At 47.1% G+C, this 19,539-nt stretch overlaps 1 protein-coding gene across 11 annotated transcripts in view; it reads left to right on the top strand.

Annotated features, from left to right (window-relative positions):
* Positions 1–19,539, top strand: part of LOC144121892 (monocarboxylate transporter 13-like) — a 206,454-nt gene that overhangs the window by 154,727 nt on the left and 32,188 nt on the right. The window lies entirely within an intron of this gene.

The raw sequence follows: 19,539 nt of genomic DNA, 5'->3' as shown, positions 1-19,539 counted from the left end.
TTAACCTCAACAAAGCAGCGATGGTGTCGTCGTGGAACCTGAATTCGGTAAACTTTTTGATTAGTGATCTTAGCTTTGTTATTTCCTTTTAATCACAAACTGTGTAAAAAATCTCAACACGTTTTTAATGTTTTTCTGTCTCGGCAAATGTAAAATTAAAAAATGGTCATAAAAAAACCTCGACTTCAACTTGGAACCAGTGCCCAGGATTGCAAAAAATGCAAGCAGCACAATACTCGGCGTCGAAAACAACTTATAAACTGCCACTCAAGCTTCCAGTGCAACGTTCAGTACACGGTTCACTTTCAAGCAGTGTGATTAGCTGCACATCAGCTCATCTTGTCTGCTACACTTCTCGTCAAGCTAGCTGGAATGCGCCAGGTGAGGTCAAAGCTTTGCCTGTTTTGTAGACACATCGCCATCAATCGCCGCAGCTCTGCGTTGTGTCTGTATTCACGCAGCTACATGGCATGTAAAAATGCGGAGGGTAACCAACTAAGAGCTACTACTCCAAACGCCGTGTTCATAAACCGACAGCCGCGACAGTACTCACCCGTGGTCGTATTAGGCAGTGCAGAATGACCTGTAATGTAAGCTAAGTCTAATTATCATCTTAAATGGAAGGGGTGCACCTGGAACATTCTGATACACCTACGACAAGCCGCGCGGATTTGCAGCAGTTTCCAGGTGCTCATTTATCTCGGCAGGAATCGAGCGGACGCACGCAGTTGTGTGCGTGTCTCGTTTCGGTCATCCCGGTGTCGCTAGTAAAGGACAGCTGTAATCGTAATCTTTATTATTACCAGTTTAGCGGCTGCTGTTCCCCTTTTCCGTTCACTGCTGTAGTTGATTAATTGGTCTGATATGGTAACCATTTCAATCAATACCTCAGTCGCGGGAAATCTCAGCATCACGCTTGTAAGGGCTCGTTAGAACACCACGAGCTTCTTTGGGAGCTCTTGTGAAAGCCGCAGTTACCTGAGGCACTTAATCCTTGTCATTCTAACAAAAATCTCTTTCTATGATGCGCAGTAACTTTATAAAATCACAGCGCCTATATCGGTACCGAGGTGTTCTTTGCGCAAACTCCGAAGAGGGGATGGCGAAATACTTCACAACCGTTTGTTCTGCGGAAGATCGCTACAAACGTTTAAAAATCGTGAAGATCGTAACAGACCAGGGAAAAAAATACGATCATAGGTTTTGTACAACCACGAGCGTTGTTATTTTTTTTTGTACGAAAGACAGTTCGAAAGTAATTTGCTTTTAATAAGAATTTGGAGCAATACTGCTTTGGGAAGCGCACAAATAACCTATAGTTGCTGAGTGTATAAAGCCATTTATGCCTCTGTCTTTCCTACTCGCTCACGTGTTGTCAGATTTTACGAAAACAGTACAAGTGCGCGGAAATGCCAGGCACTCATAATGGGGCTTGAAGTCGGGATGGAACGTTATTTGGAAATCTGGATAGGGTGCATAACCTAAAATTTGCTGCGTGACGGCAGCGCCGTGCTCCCTCCATAGCGGTGGAATTCTGAGGCGTTGATCGGGCGCGACGGCTCCGCGGCGCTCTGACTGGCCGTATTCGAGTGCTGCGCGCGCTTTCTCAATCCGGGAGCTGCTCGCGCCCGTGCGCTCGTCTCCTCGCGGGTGCGGCGGATGTGAGCGCACGCCTGACGACTGCACAGTGCGCCGATTATGTCTATTGGTGGCCAGTTTTCATGGTGTAATCGATGCGGCATCGTGGTTGCCTAAAGGCGGGGAAGCGTCTTGCTTGTCTTGTGAACTTCGCTCAAATGACGGATTTGTTTACTGCCGTGTGTGCTGTCAGCAGAAATTACCGGTGCGGTATAGGGCTCTGCGGTAGTGATTAAAAAAATTCATGGGCGCACTTCGTTGACCTAAAGCGCCGTGTTGATGCTTCTGTAACCGATGTGTGGTTAAGATGTTGATTAAGTACACAATTGTTCTTTAATACTAAACGCTGGAGACACTGGAGGGCGTTTGGCAGGCATCCGTCTGATTCGACGCCTTTCTGCAAACACCTCCAGCGTCCTATAGACAAGGAGAACTGCATATGCGTTGGCAGGAAGTAGCGTAGTCGTTAGCACGCTCGGCTGCGAAGCGGAAGGATAGTGGTTTAAATCTCATCGTGCACAAAAATTTCTTATCGAGCTGAGGAGTGTAACGGGCGGACGGACGGACGCGAGCATGAGCCATTAAAGGCTTTCGCCTTACTATTTTGGCAGCTGCGCTCGTCGCTGAGTCACCCCAGGCGCTGGATGTAACGCTGGACGGACGGACGGGAGAATGAGCCGTTAAAGGCTTTCGCCTTTTTAGTACTAATGATCCATCGCCTGCAGCAGCAGGAGAGAGCGCTGGCGGGCCCTTAATACTATATGTGCTCAATCGGCCGGCACCATGTAAACTGGCAGCGTATACAACTGCGAAGGCGAAAATGGCAGGCACCATTCCACATGTGAACTAACGATGCGTCGTCCACACGCGGTAGAAGTGTGTCTCTGCAGATTACAGACCACGGACTGTAGATCTGGGGCGACCGCGCGATAGCGTTACGTGCCCCGTAGATGCGCATTAAAACTGAGGCTGGCCACTGGTTTGTGAGTTTAATGTCCCAAGGCTGTACGTAGATTGCGCGCAAAGTCAAATTGAAGGGCTCCGGATTAGCAGATTTGTTTTTAGATATCTGCATGGTAAATAGGCCATCTGTGGTAACTACGACCATACGGCCGAAGCTACTAGGCAAGAGCGACAGTGGTAGGATCGGCAATGCGTTACCATATTGGTCGTATCAGCCGTATGCCAATGTTAAAGCTCAGAAACTTCAACAGAATGGGATTCATTAACGCGTGCCCAAACCGCGCAATGCAATTTCCTATTTCGCACAAATCTAAACACGGCGGGATTTGACCTGTGACACTGAGGTGAGGAGCCTAGCGCCGAAGCCATTGAAACACCGCGGAAAGGAAAAAGAAAAAAGTAGCTGAAACTTGGGACCAGCACGCAGGGCGGAAGCAAGCAGATCGAGCAGAGCAAGCACAGTTTGAAGACACGAAAGAAAAAAAATGCGAAACGCATCCGTGCCGCAGTTTCGTTCGAAGGAAGCCTTTAATTTCAGTTTTCACTTCATATACGTCAGGTTCTAACGCACAATGGGCACAAAACTCAGTGTGACGAGAACAGCTTCCTTTTGGGCTGTTCGCTTGACGCCGCGCACACGAGCTGCTCCCTCTCTAAAGCACGAGAGCGCGTGCAAAATCTTCGCAACAGTGTCAAAGCGCGAGGAACACCCTCGAGCGAGTGCGCTCTTCCCTCAGAACGGCGTCCATGCCCAAGCATAGAGAGCATAGCGTGCGTGAAGCGAGCTCCTCTCATAACGGCGCTGAAGCGAGAGCCAGAAAAAACGAGCGTGCGCGCGCAAAACTGGTTTCATTCACGTGCAGCCGACGCAGACACACACGTCAGTGGCGAAGCTCGTCGTCCTGCCCGATCAACTAGGAGGAGTCGCTCGGAGAGGGCGCTGTTCACTGGCGTCCGCAGCGCCCTCTGGCACTGGTTGTGTCCCCTATAGGTGCGAAACAGACATGTGCTGTTGAGGGGCGTGCAGCACAGGTGACAGTAAAGTTTATGTCAATGAACAGAACAAAAATTTTAGGCGGCACTTAAGTTCCGCTTAAGGGTATGTTTGACACGATAGCGTAATGGGTTTAAGTTTCAAATATTCAGAAGGTCATTATCTACTTTACTTTTCATTCATAGATCCCTGGGAGTCCTCATACCTTTCCTGGCGCAGTGGTGCAGTGGTTTTCATCGATGCGCCACTGCCTGGCGATAGCAAGGGCTCTCTGCAGTGGGCCTTGTGCGACCCAGGTTGCTTTTCCCGAGTGACAAATCATTGAATTAACTGCCACCTGCCAGGTGGGCAGGTTGTGATGACGCCACAATGTCACGTGTCCTATTTGGCACACCTGCCTTCTAAGTTGCTATCTGGGCACCACCTGCCAGTGTCACGCTGGCGATTTTTCACCCACAACGTCGACTCCGACGGTGCGGACACCGGATTTTCTCGACAACGAGGTCTTTAAGGCTATCGCTTTAAAACAAACGAGATTCCCCACATCCATTAGAGTGAAACCAGCCTTATGCTCCAGATAGTAAGCGACACTCGGATTTACCAGTGGTTTCCTCAAGGGACTGGACCGTTTCGTTTTTGGAGTCACTGAAATTCTATGCTTTTTTCTTACGCTTAACAAATAGTCAAGGCGGCATTTAGTGCTCTTTATTTCCATATATCCATCCATCACCTACACGCTTTTTTTACTGTCGCTCCCCATTCCCTTTCCTCTCACTGTCATTTTATTTTCGGTAGCCGCTACCCGGGTGCTTCAGGCTTCGATGGCAGATGCCGCTAATGGCAACATCTTTTTCCTTCCGCTTTTATTTTATTAAAACAATCCTAATAATAATTGCTTCCAGAAGGGTAGACACTGGCCGAATTTGTGATTTCAGGCAGTTTGTATAAAATCAAGTGTAGCGCCAGTAAATAAAATGGTCCACTTTTAAAATTTGTCTTTTAACTTCTCGATATTAGGGTACAGATATCCACCGCCAGCAGCAGGAGCTTTCGAAATCAGGCCCGACTATAAGTTAGAAGCCTTCTTTAGGAGCAGCGTAGCTATTGTGATTTCTTTGTCAAGAATTGCATTCGCCACGCGCGAGGTAGCAGCTTGCCGAAATCAGCAGCTACTGAAATCACAGCCACTCACTCAACACGCAAGATTTGCTGCTCACTACCTACTGCAGTCAGCGAGGAGAGGGTCGATAGTTTTCAGCGACTACGAGCTAACATGCCCTCGAGCGGATAAGTCTTCAGGCCAGCATTTCTTTGCGAGAAACAACTTACGCAATAACCTGCCGAAGGCTGCCCGCGTATAGCGGGACTGAAACTGAGCTAGTTTTTTCACTGACATTATCTCTGTAACAGCCGGAAGGGTACAACAGCGTCGTGTCCCCTGTTTTTCTTTTAGTGCTATCGAGTCTTCCAGCACTTCCAGAGACACCACACATTTCTTCCGTGGACTCGACGGATAGCCGCCCCTCATCTCTGCTGCTTTTTTTGCAGGAGTTTCCAGAAAACTGCTACCTTACAATCTTTTGCCGAATTTTATTTGCCTCTTCAAGACGAAAAAAAATACAAAGCTCTTATGCGATCCTCAGTGGATTTCTGAATGGGATACCAATTCCTGCTGCTGTTGACTCTGTCGTAGCCTCATCTTAAGGGTATGACACGTTAACTTTAATGAGTTAATGTTCATATACGCGGAATTGGTCATTCTCTACTTTATATTGCTAGACCGCTGGAAGTGCTCATACCACTCTGGCGCAGTGATGCAGAGGTTAAGCAATGCACCGCTACCCCGGCAGGTGGCTGTTTAAAAAAAAAAAAAACGCCAGTGGGTTTTGTGAGACTCAGGCACCTCTTCCCGAGCAACCCCTCGCGAACAGTCATTAGTTTAACTGGCACGTGCCGGCCACGGCGGTAAGATTGCTTACAATCTGATGGGCAGGTTTCCACCTGCCGCGCTGAACAGGTTGTCACGATTTCACACGGTTCTTTTTGCGTCCAGTGCGACGGGTCACGCGTGACGGCAGTCGCCATTTCCGCTTTCAGGAACCCCTCCCGACAATGCTGCATCACAAGCACACATTCGTAGACCTTCCCGCTCATCACATGAACGTGGCAAATTATGGTCTTTCCTCACCCCACATAACCGTTACTGCTCACGCGAGTCTGCAGTCCAATTTTTTTGGGCCACCAGAAAAGGGAACAGCAGGGGGCTAAGGACTTTTCTGCTAAGACACATGACGGTGATCGCTGGGCCGTTTACCATGCAGCGCATCCCTCACCCGCACCTCCATGTTTTTTAAGGTCTCTGAGATTCCTGGCTGAGAACGACGTGTTTCCTTTCCCGTTCTGTGCATATTTTCGCACGGCTAGCAAAGAGGAAAAGGGCAGTACTAACAGAGCGGAACCGTTAGCTCCGGATTGCGGGAGCGCACACGTATTTGCGGACAATGCCCTCCCCAGATTGTACATCATCAGATTGAGCAGAGCCACGTTTCAGTAAAAACAAAATAAAAATCAAAAGAGGACACACACGCATACTAGCAACAAATTGACCAGATCATTGTGCTCCGGTGTCTCTGCCTCCGTCTGTCTCCCCTACGAGCTGTCATGAACACCTGTTTGTTTCACTAAGTTTCTACTGACCGCTGATTACCACACTTTTCATTCTCTTCGTTCATGGGGTGGGATTCATCAATCATTGCTCCTGTTCTAACGTCTATTTATAATATTTGAGTCTGAATCACGTTGTGTTCGTTGTGTACGCGCCGAGAGCGCTATGCAGCAAAAGTGCATGTTACTGTGCTTACTTTCAAATTAAATTTTATGCGTTCAAGAATGTTGTATGGATTGCTCACTCAGTCATGCTAAGATGATGAACTCTTCGTGCTATTTTGGAGAGAAGACACAAGAGGGCGAAACGAGGCGCACTACAAGTACACTTTAGTCGCCTAGTGTGTTGTCTCCCATGTAGAGCATACATTCCATCACGATCAACCAACTGGCTCCTGTGTTGGCCTTAATACTGTTGAAATTTTGGGGAATTGTGAGGAGGGAATAATATTCAAAAATGAGAAAATTTACTAAGAAATTGCAGAAAAATAACTGAAGGATCTAACGTTTCTTCGGGCCTATCGCAACAGGCTTTTGTCAGCGAATCATCTCCTTTTGAGTAAACTTTCGGCACAAAATTGTGTCGGAAGGAGCAACGGAATCTTCAGGAGCTTTAAGATAGTTTTAAGAATGAGCAGGAAAATCACCAGCTTTTCCTTTAGTTTTTTTGGCCTGTATAATGCCAAGGCAAGGCGCTCATCTGGCGACAAGGAAGAAAGGAACCGTATTGTTCCGTCGAGACCACTGCGGGAATCTCTTCATTAAGGCCACCTTGAAATCTTCTCAGAGTAGAACTGTTGCCACCACTGCCACTTCGCAAGGTTCTCACGCCCACGTTCTTTCAAATAGACATGATAAAGATATCAAGATAAGGCCGGCGTTGCAATCAGCACGGACTCCACTCTGTTGTCAACTGACCGATAGCGGGTTTCCATTATTTATGCTTCGTTTTCTGATAAATTAACGTAGCTTATATAGGAAAAAGGGGCGGGGGGGAGGCGTTAAATTTATGTGGTGAATAATATAGGGAGAAAAAAGTGCTGTTGCACCTCTCAACTTTTCTTGAGCTTACCTCTATGTAACCAAAAGCTAAATGTAACCAAACTTTCAGAATACACATAGTGCCCAAGCTCACTGAGACCAACTCTGCGCTTTTGAGATTCGCTGGCCTGGCTGAGTCTGCAGCCTCTTTCTTGGTCGCCAAGGGGTTTATTAATGAGTAAGGGCTTATTAAGTAGGTTTAAATTATTCCCTCCAGGAACAAACTGTCATTTGAAACGTTGTTGAACATCTTAAAAAACAGCTAATAGTGGCATCAAGGCCAAATTTATGTAACTTTTATCTACTGGCCTTCGAAGAATGTTATCACGTGATCAGCTGCTGTCTCATTTCTCGCTCTGTGCGCACAGAAAGCCGCATCTATGAGAGCGCTATAGAGAAAAGCGGAATTTGTTCCCTTAGACGCGTCTCGGCACACTGAAGTGGCGCCACTGTCACGTGGAAGCTTGTGTATTCAGTGACATATCGTTAAGGGTGGTAAGAAAACTACTTCACTTAAATAGTAACTTGTGCAAAAATATCAGTCAGCTGTTTTTCAAGACGATCTACAACTTCTGTATTGAGGCCTTGTTCATAAACTCAGGAATTAAAAAATTAGGTAATTAGTCTTCAGTAGTTAATAAAGTTTGAGAATGAAAAGTACTGCAGACTAGGCCACGCGACTTTCAAAAGCCATAAGATGCTTTCATTGGACTAGGGCACACCGTTGGTTTTAGAACCCTGGTTTCATTTAGGTGGTACACACGGTACATACCTTGTCTTCCCGGGTCCCTTTTCGTTGCGCTGGGCGCAAATACAGCGCTTTCTCCAATGAAGCGTTTCTCACCACGCCGTGGCACCATCTATATGAAATACGCTTTACCGGTCACATTTATCTCGCATTGGCAGCTGCAGCTTTCGTTCGGCGTTCCATTAGACATCCCACCGTCAGGTTTATATTTTATCAGCTGCTGTGGTTAGAGCATCGACCTATATACAGGCTTTGACCAAATCAGTGAAAATGCGCCACTCACGTTCGGCTGGCAGTAGCCTGAGGTGCAAAAAAACGCGTAACAGGCACGGGCTCATAATACGTGCTAGTTACCTTTGCCTCAATTTAGGAATGCGTTCCGACAAAATAAAGCTTTAAAGTCGATTCAAGCCGAGTTTGCTTGGAACAAGCAGCCTTAAATGGTGGCGGTGGTCCACTTGTCAGACGAGTCAGCCCTGCCTTAAATGCGTTAAGCGCGGCAACCAAAACATCACTACGTGGGTAACGAATAGTACTCGCCATAATCTTGCAGTTTGGTCTTTGTGCACACAGCAGGGAGAAATGAAAAACTTACTATAATATAGTGAAACAAGAGATGCATAAATTATCGAAACTTGCGGGAAAAGTTACCGAAATAACAATTTTCTCGTTTAAGAAAAACTTTTCATTGCGAAAAAAAATATCGCTGTGTTTTGTTTGGTCAGTGAAAAATGAAATACATTTCCAGGCGTACATACCTCAGATAACCGAGGACAGAGGAATCGGCACGTTGTGGGGCAAGAATCTGCTTGTTTCTTATTTTAATGCGACAGCATTTATGTTGTCATCTAACAAAAAATTTCCCGCTTTTCTTTCACGAAATTCCCTAATTGGTAGTGATGGTCGTGAGTTCATCGATGCCAAATACAGGCCACTACTAAATTTGAAATCCTGAGGGACTCCAAAACATAAAGGTAGGCCCACCATGAAAAATAATTCAGGTTCATTAGCGGGTCTAATTAGAACAATACTATTATAATAATCCAATAGAAGGTACCCGAACATTCTGGAAGGCAATGGCGCATGCATACCGTATAAGGGTAATAGAACCGGTTCCTACGAAAATTTTGGCGGGGAAATTGCAAGAACATTTGACACTAATTGCAACCAAAAGAGCAGGCGACCCAAATTCTATGGTATTTTCTTCTTTAAGAATGCTGCTAAGAAGGTTCTCAGATTTTTTTGCGAGTTTATTTTGCTCTTTTCGCCATTCTGTTTTGACTGCGAAATAGCTCAGTCGGTTGTCGTAACGTCGGCAATGCGTAGCTACTTCGCTGAATGCGTGTGGTCGGGAAATGATCAGCGCAATCAGTTCCATCTCTTGTTAGTTTGTGTTGGCATAATGAATGGTCATTTAAGCATTAGTTGAAGCAAAATTCACATATAAAATTTTTTTCAGCTGATCATGGTTTCTTCGCACTGCTGTAATGGCCGCCAATATGGCTTGCTGCCTTTCTGATGGTAACCATATCTCGTTTTCAGGACCATCTGCAACTAGAAGCTATCGCAATCTTTATATCCAACCGGTTTTTTTCACGTACTGACGCCGTCAAATGCAGCTTCTTTCCGCTTACAGTGGAGAGCTGGAACTGTTTACAAGGCAACACACGTTCATTACCACTTTCTGATTTTGTGTCTGCAATTGAATCCTTGCGACTTGCGGAGGTATTCTGGCCATATTTTATTGCTGCCACGTGCTCTTGGTGCGTGAAATTGTATATTGCAATATGTCTTATGTGGCTCACTCCTGCTATAGCCACTGAGTGGGGCTCCAGTATTTTCAAATAAACTAAAAATTAAACTAATAATTAATATTAGTTTCGAAATTGCGTTGTGGTGGCACGATGTAGGGGAAAGTTGGAGCTTCAAAGGTATTTTTATGCTCTGCATTGACTGGCGTGGGGTGTAAGCGCATAGCAACACGTAACAACAAGTGCCAAATTGTTATCGCTAAAGGAAAAAAAAAAGCCTCTTAGGCGATCCTCGGTACTGCTTGAAGGCATTTCCGTTTTGTCTTGCTGCTGATTCTGCTGTTGCTTTTTAAAGTGCATACATACATTTGCCTACATTCGTTTCACATTCACAATAGAGTGTATCACTTCTTTCGACCACACACACATAGGCTGATTGCTATTTTTGTGGTTGTGGTATACTCAGGTTCTTTACATCCGACGTTGATAAACTAAAGTGCGTTATGCCCAATGCGGTGCGCTTAACTTCGTTATATACGGGGTCAACACACTAAGTTCGGTATATCCAAGGCTAACGGACGAAATCGCTATATCCAATTTCTATCCGAGTTAGATCCGAGGTATAATACGGAGGTTTTCTTATATCCGGGGTTATGAGAGTAAACTTCGTTACACTCGAGGTGACATACTAAGGTTCTTTTTACCTTGGTTAGTCTGCTAAGTTCTATATATCCGAGTAGGCCACGTGTGACGGCTGACTCCATTTCAGCCTGCACAGGCCCTTCTAATACTAACGCATTAATAAAGCGGTGCACGAAAACAAGACAGATCCTAGACGGAACCCGGTGCCCTTTGCTTCCATTGGCTCCTCGTGCGCTGTGTTGCCTGCTTCAGTAAGTCATCCAAAAACCTGAACAATCAAGCACTACTCTGAATGAGCCTTATTCTCAACACCACAGGCTGCTCCAGCACCCTCCGGTGAACCCTCCGCTAGGTGCACCTCTGGTCAGCTTCCCCGGCTCGGTCTCTGGGAGAGCACGGCATTCCTTGTTAATGCAAATTAAAGGCGTTCATTCCCGATGCCAAATAGCCACTCGTATAGGGCACCTCTGGGCAGCAGGCAGGTCTTCACGAGTCTGTACTCCTGGCCGCACTCTCCCGCAAGCTGTCCGCAAGCTGAAATGACGGCATGGGCCTCGCTCCCGTGATTTTCGCTCCATGGATAGGTGGGCATACGTTAGCAACAGTTACAGCCAGTTACAGCAAAGCTGTAAGGCGCGAAAGTCTTTTCTTTCCTTTCTAGCGTGCGTCCCTCAATTTTCTGGCCGTTTCGCTTCAAAGGCAGTCGTCAGAGAAAAACGCTTAGCGACACGCCCCTTACCTCCAGCGTTAAGCTGTCACTGCGGCAAAAGGAAGCGCCCTTTTACAATGTCAGAGTCTCTGAAGCAAAAGGAAATGAGGCAAAGCTCGGCCAGAGATGCTATCGCTGCTCCACGCGTGCTAACTCCCTGGGGAGTCAGCCGACCGGCACAATGCGCTCGACGTCAGAGGAGATAGCCGATCGGCAGCCGCGTTTTTCATCGCTCTTATCACGCCACCTGTGTACGTAGGCAACGCTACGGATCCTGCGGGCGCTCTTCTTTCATGTGGACTAGATTTACGACGCGTGGTTTGACGATTCGTCAGACCCGAAGACCAAACCGGACATGCATGACGTATGCCCCTGTGTGTACACTTGCCTACATGCTATTTAAAAGCTGCGCGCTCCTTGCTTTCTGCGCTTGGCAGCGCGGGGAGTGGACCATGTGGAGGCCCGTCATTAATGCCGTGCCGTGAGGGGCAGTAAGCCACAACAGGCGCGTTTCGACAGCACGCAGGGTGGACTTCAGACGATTATTTGGAAGAACTAGTACTGATTATATAACACTGTGGCCGGAGGTTGTTAATTTCGTGTGTGGTTTTGTTCAGGAAGAAATACGTGGCCTTGATGGCGAAGAAAATACCAATGTTGTATGCCAGTCGGCTTAACACATTACTAAATAAGCTCGGACATATAAGGTGCATTCTCCAGGCTTATGAGAGTCTCGCATTGCTTGTTGGATTGCTGGCCTAGATCCCAAGGTCTGCACAAAACCTAAATTACTATGGACGGGTAGATCCCGACCAATACAATGTTCTCCAAATAACGACGCCCGAAACAGGGCCCACAAAAGCAGTCTGGAGAAGATCGTGAAGAATCAGACAGCTGCCAAGAAGAAGCTCTGTGTAAACTAAACCAGAAGCTTCATGGAGGGCCATGAAGAGTTTCAGCAGCCGAAAACTCACCTAAAATCTCCGTGGCAAGCCACGCAAACCATTGATTGCGACTTGAAGATATCACGTTCGACTCCGTGCGTTCGGACAGCTGTGACGTCGTCTACGGTCGTCGCACCGAACGGCACACTGGTTGAGCGGGTGGAAGTTAAGAGGAGGAAGGTAGGAACTAGATTTCAATCATCGCGAATATGAGCCGATTGTATCTCATTAGACAGTTGTCAAAATTCGTTTAATTCGTTCACGACCGAGCCAAGTTATCTCGCAAAGTAAAGGATTGCAAGAGGTCTGCAGGAATAGAACAGGGTGTATATATATATATATATATATATATATATATATATATATATATATATATATATATATATATATATATATATATATATATATATATATATATATATATATATATATATATATATATATATATATATATATATATATATATATATATATATATCGACGCTTCAATTTGCCGTTATCAGCAGGGCGTGTCATCTAAACGGCCAAGACTTCGACATGGATAAATTTTTCCCTGTCATGAAGCTATGTGCTCTTACTGAAGTAGCCTAATTCCCCGAGGAGACTTACTTTATTTGTATGCACATGATGATACTAGCATGATTAATCTTGACCCCCTTGCGGCCAATTTAAAACCTAGTTCCAAGACACTGAAGAGAAATACCAAAACGAATTCTAGTAACGATTACGATTCTCCCTAATGCAAAATTTGAGCGCATCTTTGTCGGTGTCTAAGGCACTGTAGGTTCGTTGTTTTGCTTTGCTGGGTCGCCGGCAGGTCTAGCGACGATATTAGTTCGATAGCAGTATTAGTCGAAGAAGACGATGTGCAATGCACAGCGCGAGAATGTGTTGCAGTTTAACACGAGGCCTGTTCGGCTGCGGCGAAAGCCTAATAGTCTTGTGCAACGGCCGGTGGAGCTGACCTTTTCGCAGCGCCGCGCGTTCGTATCCCTGTTGCGGCGATGTTTATTTTGATTTTTTGATGGTTTTCCGAGGTTACAGTGGCGGCGGCGGCGTGGTTCAAGCCACGAACGGGAGCTGAAGAGCTGCGCTCTGAAACGAAATTTTTGAGGTGGCACTGTTTAACCAAGCATTTCTTCCATGTACTAAAGTAAGCTAAGCGCGGATGTTTTCACCAGGCACTGCACAACTGAGAGAAAAATCCCGCAGAATACTGACAAAATTGAACTTGCCACTCGTAGCTCAAGGCTGGTAGTCCTGGCAGGTATCAAGTTCAAGTTCAAGTTCAAGTTTATTTTCCTTTCTTACAAAGGAGGAGCCGGGGCTAAAAGCTGTGGTAACAGCTTGACTGGAGGTCCCGACTCCTTGAGACAGTGGCAGTACAGAAGGAAGGCGAGGGTCACATCATTTACATCAATTAGTAATGTCATGGGTATCCGATGCAAATCCACATTTACGCGAAGCGCGAACACACATGCAAAACGAAAGTCGCAATACACACATCTACTCAAAGCAAATGTTTTACATCAAAAAAAGAAAAAAATCATGTCTGCTTCTTTCACAGATTGAAATTGTCTCGGCAGTAGTCACGGATATTGTGTTTTGAATTTCTGGTAATATCAAAATTGTCATGGATTAGTTTGTTTAGCAAGAGGGGAAGGTTGTAACTTAAGGACTGGTTCATAGAGTAAGTTGTTGGTGTTGGAGTGATCCAAGTTTTTTTTTGTATCTTGTGTTACGGCAGCTGTTATTACGGCAGCTGTTATGTGTGCTTAACCACTGTTCCGCATTGACAAGCGTTGTTACCTGAAGAGTGATGCCAAGCAGAGGCTGTTTTAACACTGTTTAACTTTCTAGATAGAATTTTTCACGTGCCTACAGCGGATAAAATATATCAACTCCCTTTAAATGCGCGCTTAATTAAGGAATAAGACGTACGTCATTTGACTGTCAAGAGTACTGCGCTAGTTTTATTTCTGATTATGTGTGACTAGTTTTTTAAAGGTCTGTTTCGAATGACGTGAAACGTAATCTATTTATTTCAGTTGAAAGCTGACTGCCCAAGACATTGAGTTAAACATGCTACACTTCTTGCGAATTATGTCCTCGTCCGCCTCCTTGAGGCGATGTCTATATTGACGCACGTGACTTTAGTGTGGTTTCTTTCCAACTCTGCCGAAATTTATGTGAGCCACATATAAGACTACGCGTTGTAGATGGTTCCGGACTCATACCAATGAGTGTCGTCGAAGCTATTCCAAGCAAAAGTTACAAGAATACGCCCGACGATGCCCGCCCCATCCATCAGCAGCCGTACCGTATCTCACCGAAGGAGCGTGAGGCGATCCAAACGCAGGTGAAGGAGATGCTTTCAGATGGAATCATTCAACCTTCCAGCAGCCCCTGGTCTTCACCTGTCGTGCTGGTGAAGAAAAAGGATGGGACACTCCGCTTCTGCGTGGATTATCGGAAACTGAACAACATCACCAAAAAAGACGTCTACCCGCTGCCTCGTATCGACGACTCGCTCGACAGACTTCGTCGCGCCCAGTACTTCTCCTCCATTGATTTAAAGAGTGGGTACTGGCAGATAGAGGTCGACGAGCGGGACCGCGAAAAAACGGCGTTCGTGACACCCGACGGACTGTACGAATTTAAAGTGCTACCTTTTGGGCTATGTTCAGCGCCGGCAACTTTCCAGCGGATGATGGATACCGTTCTCGCTGGACTAAAATGGCAAACTTGTTTGGTTTATCTCGATGATGTCGTCGTATTTTCCGAAACCTTTGCCGAACACCTTGAACGCCTGAGGACAGTATTAGATGCCCTCCGATCGGCCGACTTAACGCTAAAGCCCGAGAAGTGCCACTTTGGGTACAAAGAGTTGAAGTTTCTCGGTCACCTCGTGAGTGCCGATGGCGTTAAGCCCGACCCCGAGAAAACTGCTGCCGTCGCCAACTTTCCTGTTCCTGCAACAAAGAAAAGTGTGCAACGTTTTTTGGGTCTGTGCGCATATTACCGCCGCTTCATCGCCGACTTTTCAAAGATTGCCGCACCCCTGTACCACCTCACGCGCAATGATACACAGTTCGTGTGGGCTGCCGAGCAGCAGGAGGCTTTTGCCGAGCTGCGCAGACGACTGCTAACATCCCCTGTTCTTGCGCACTTTGATGAAGAGGCTGAAACCGAAGTCCACACCGACGCGAGCAACGTCGGCCTCGGCGCCGTACTCGTCCAACACCAAGGTGGCGTGGAAAGGGTCATCGCGTATGCAAGCCGCACGCTTTCTCGCGCTGAAACGAACTATTCGACCACAGAAAAAGAATGCCTTGCGGTTATGTGGGCAACCATGAAATTTCGTCCGTACCTCTACGGCCGCCCGTTCAAAGTAGTTACCGACCACCATTCGTTGTGCTGGCTTGCAAATCTTCGGGACCCATCGGGGCGCCTAGCCCGATGGAGCCTCCGCCTCCAAGGATTCGATTACACCATTGTGCACAAATCTGGCCAGACGCACGAAGACGCTGACGCACTCTCTCGCGCGCCCGTCGGGTTAGCGGATGATAGCATAGAGGACGAGAGTGGTTTTATTGGAGTTGTCAGCGCCTTAGACCTAATGACCCGCCAGCGAGCTGACCCAGACCTGCGACCTATCATTGATTATCTGGAGGGCCGAGCTTCTGTCGTACCCCGACAATTTTCTAGAAACCTGCCGGCCTTCTGTCTCCGGAACGGCATTTTGTTTAAGAAAAACTCCAGCACTGTTGACCGAGCGCACCTCCTCGTCGTTCCGGCAGATCTCCGCGCCGATATCCTTCTGGCTTGTCACGATGAGCCGACCTCCGGCCACTTGGGCTTTGCCCGCACACTTGCACGCGTGCGCCAGGCGTATTATTGGCCCAAACTTTCTCACGCCGTCCAGCGTTACGTCAGAGGCTGCCGCGATTGCCAACGTCGTAAGGCGCCTCCTCTCAAGCCAGCGGGCTTGCTCCAACCTATTGAACCCCCTCGGACGCCTTTTGATCAAGTCGGCATCGATCTTCTGGGCCCATTCCCTGTGTCATCGGCCGGTCATAAATGGATCATAGTCGCGACCGACTATTTAACAAGGTATGCGGAAACTAAAGCGGTGCAGCGCGGTACGTCATCTGAGATCGCCCAGTTTTTTATGCAACAAATCGTGCTGCGTCATGGCGCACCGTCCCACGTAATCACTGATCGAGGTACGGCGTTTACGGCACAGCTCATGTGCGACGTGTTCGAGCTCAGTCACACGAACCATCGCAAAACTACTGCCTATCACCCACAGACGAACGGGCTCACAGAGAGACTCAACAGAACTATCGCCGACTTGATCGCAATGTACATAGACTCGCAGCACAAAACCTGGGACGAGATTCTCCCGTACGTCACATACGCTTACAACACGGCCACCCAGGAGACGACCCGATTTACACCATTTCGTCTGGTCTACGGACGTGACGTTCAGACGATGCTGGATGCAATGCTTCCATGCAGCACTGATGACCACCCACTCACGCCAGACGCCGAGCAGTTCGCTCAGCGCGCCGAGGAAGCACGTCAACTTGCCCGTCTTCACATTCAGCGGCAGCAGGGCACGGATGCACGCCGCTACAACCTCCGTCATCGGCACGTCGAATACCATCCGGGAGACCAAGTTTGGGTGTGGACCCCGGTACGCCGCCCAGGCTTGTCTGAAAAACTGATGTGCCGTTACTTTGGACCGTACCGAGTTTTGCGCCGCGTCACCGAAGTGACCTACGAAGTTCTTCCTGACGGGACTGTGCAGCCTCAGCGTCGTCCACCCCGCTCTGAGGTTGTGCACGTTGTCCGCATGAAACCCTACTTCACGCGGTAATGGATAGTACGCTCAGTGTTCTGCTAGTTTTCGCGTGGGACACCTTCGCCCACCTCCCTTGTACATTTTTGTGTGCTTGTGCTGTTTTTTTTTCTTTTTCCACTGCCCATACTGCAACCCCGCTTTTGTTTTTCTTTTTTTTGGAGGGGGAGTAATGCCACCTGGTGTTCTCAGGTGGCGCTGAAGTGTCTTCGAAGACGTTGAAGTGTCTCTCGCTGGCTGGCTGGCTGCTTGCTGTATTCTGCTGGTTAGCGACCTGTCTCCCTGTTTTCCGTTACAATATACAAGGCTTGCATTTGACTTTGTAGGGCCGAGTCAGCGCGTACTCATTGGCGTCTGCGTGCAGAAAAACCCTGAACCTCAATTGTCATAATTCTGCTGTAACGTTCATGAAGTATGTCGGAGCCAGAACTACACATGCCTATCGAGGTGTTGCAAAACGTGATGTGCACACTAGAAAATTTTTTTTTTGTAGCTGGAGTGCTGCTGGCAGAGTCTTTAAGATGCGACTTGTTTCTTTGCTAACAATATGCACTAAGCCTTTCTCGACTTGCAAAGTTTTCGCGGACCTCACAAGGGCTCCAAGAAAAAGCTCTGTTTCCGAGGCGAGAGTCGTACGCGTATCTGAAAAACTTAAATGCAGTACAACAGGCTACTGATTCCTAAGGCAATGACATCGCTTTTTTTCCGGCCTTGCATGTACACAACAGACGCTTGAAGGTCGTGAACATCCAGATAAAGCAGCAGGTTTGCATACTCTGCAATATTTCTCCCTAGTCAAAGACCTAGGTTCAGCCAGAGCGGAAGCGTAAATACAAAATGTACAGTCAGGTCAAAAGTCACTGGCCCACGTCCAAGTCCAAGTCACTGGCCAAGTCCCAAACGGTGTCGAGGTGGTACACACCTAGTGTCGAGTCCGGAGCACTGTACTGGTCTCAACACAAGGAACGCATCATCCTCGAGTGGGAAAGTGACACCTCTGTTTACCTTCAAACATTTTCAGCTTCGGGGTGTCGTAAATGCCCCGCTACATGTCTCAATTGCAGACCGTGTGGCCTGGAAAGCTTTGACCAACCCTGTACAATTTATAATCCTGATTCTTTTAATCGTGATAACTATCAGCATGAGAATGACTTCATTCCGCTCTCGATAAGAATTTTTACAATGCCGCGAAGCTTTATAATGACGGTGTTTTTTTAATGCTTTTTGGTCGCCGCTGCCGGAAAGCGGTTTAATACCTTTGTCACCTGCGACGCTACCAGATTTCGCTGGAGAGGCTGTATACTCTCGCAGCAGTCCCTCCGGTGTTGCCAACTATAGCTGGTTTGTTGGGCACTCTATCTCCAATGTTTGTCGTAACCTTTAAGCTGAGTGTGGCCGTGAGCAACGAATGCCAAGTGCAGTTGCTGCTATCTCCACGGCCGTGCTGTTTTCTCTTTGTGGCTAAAGGTGCGCCCAAAAAGCAACTTGTGACTGACGCCTTCGCTTGCCTGTCTGCATGCTATCGCCCCCACGCGACAATAAGTAGGAGCACGGAAAAACAAACTTGAGGACTTTAGCTTAAATAATAATTAAGGCTATTAATATTTCTTTCTGAAATATAGTTGCTGCAAGAACCGCAACTCTACCTATAGACGAGGCTTTAGTGAGCAGCTCTATTAGAAGTATGCACAATCCGGTACCACGCAGTTACGTGTACACATTGAAAAATGAGAGGTTCTCTTTAAAAGTAGCATACTTCTGATTGTGCCGATGAAATATGACCAAACTTGGCGACGATCGTGTCACCACATGTGTATCTGTTATAAAACCGCCGCGGTGGCTCAGTGCTAACAGCGCACGGCTGCTCATCCGAGAGACGCGGGTTCGATCCCGGCCGAGGCGTTTCATTTCGGTGGACGAGAAATGCTAGAGGCCCGTTTACAGTGCGTTCTCAGTGCAGGTTAAAGCACCTGAAGTGGTCGAAATTATCCGGAGTCCTTCACTACCGCGTCCCTCATAGCCTGAGCTGCTTAGGGGACGGTAGACGCCATAAACCTCAATCTGTTATAGTCGAGAACCATCTTTCGACACCTGAAAATAAAAGAAAACGTTCCATTGGCGTCGGTCAAATTTTTCTCTCAGGCTAACCAGCTTTCTGCAATTATTTATGGAAATTACTAAAATTCTGTCCCATCGATTACGAGAAATACGGTATGAAAGACGTCCTGTCTTAACATAAGTTTTTTAGCGACTTGGGCATATTTCAACGCTTTACAGGCTGGTTTGTAATCGATCTCATAAATTTTTATTGCCTAAGGGCACTCTCTGTACCCAACAATAGAAACTGGAAGTAAGGACGAGCCGATAGTATTACCGGCACGATTTGAAATTAACTGCTTAGTTTTGTGAATTTTCGCAGTGCACAGAAAGGAAACACAGAAGAGTTGTTACATCCAAGAATTCCGAAGTAGTAATAGCTATGTTACACTTGGTGTAGAGCTACCAGTCACAAGAATTTGTATGTGTTTTTTTTTCTTGTGAGTATTTATTCAGCCGGTTCGTGCCGATCTGTCAGCTGGAG

The sequence above is a fragment of the Amblyomma americanum genome, chromosome 2, assembly GCF_052857255.1.
Source record: "Amblyomma americanum isolate KBUSLIRL-KWMA chromosome 2, ASM5285725v1, whole genome shotgun sequence".
Taxonomy (NCBI): Eukaryota; Metazoa; Arthropoda; class Arachnida; order Ixodida; family Ixodidae; genus Amblyomma; species Amblyomma americanum.
This window is presented reverse-complemented; position numbering and strand designations above follow the sequence as displayed.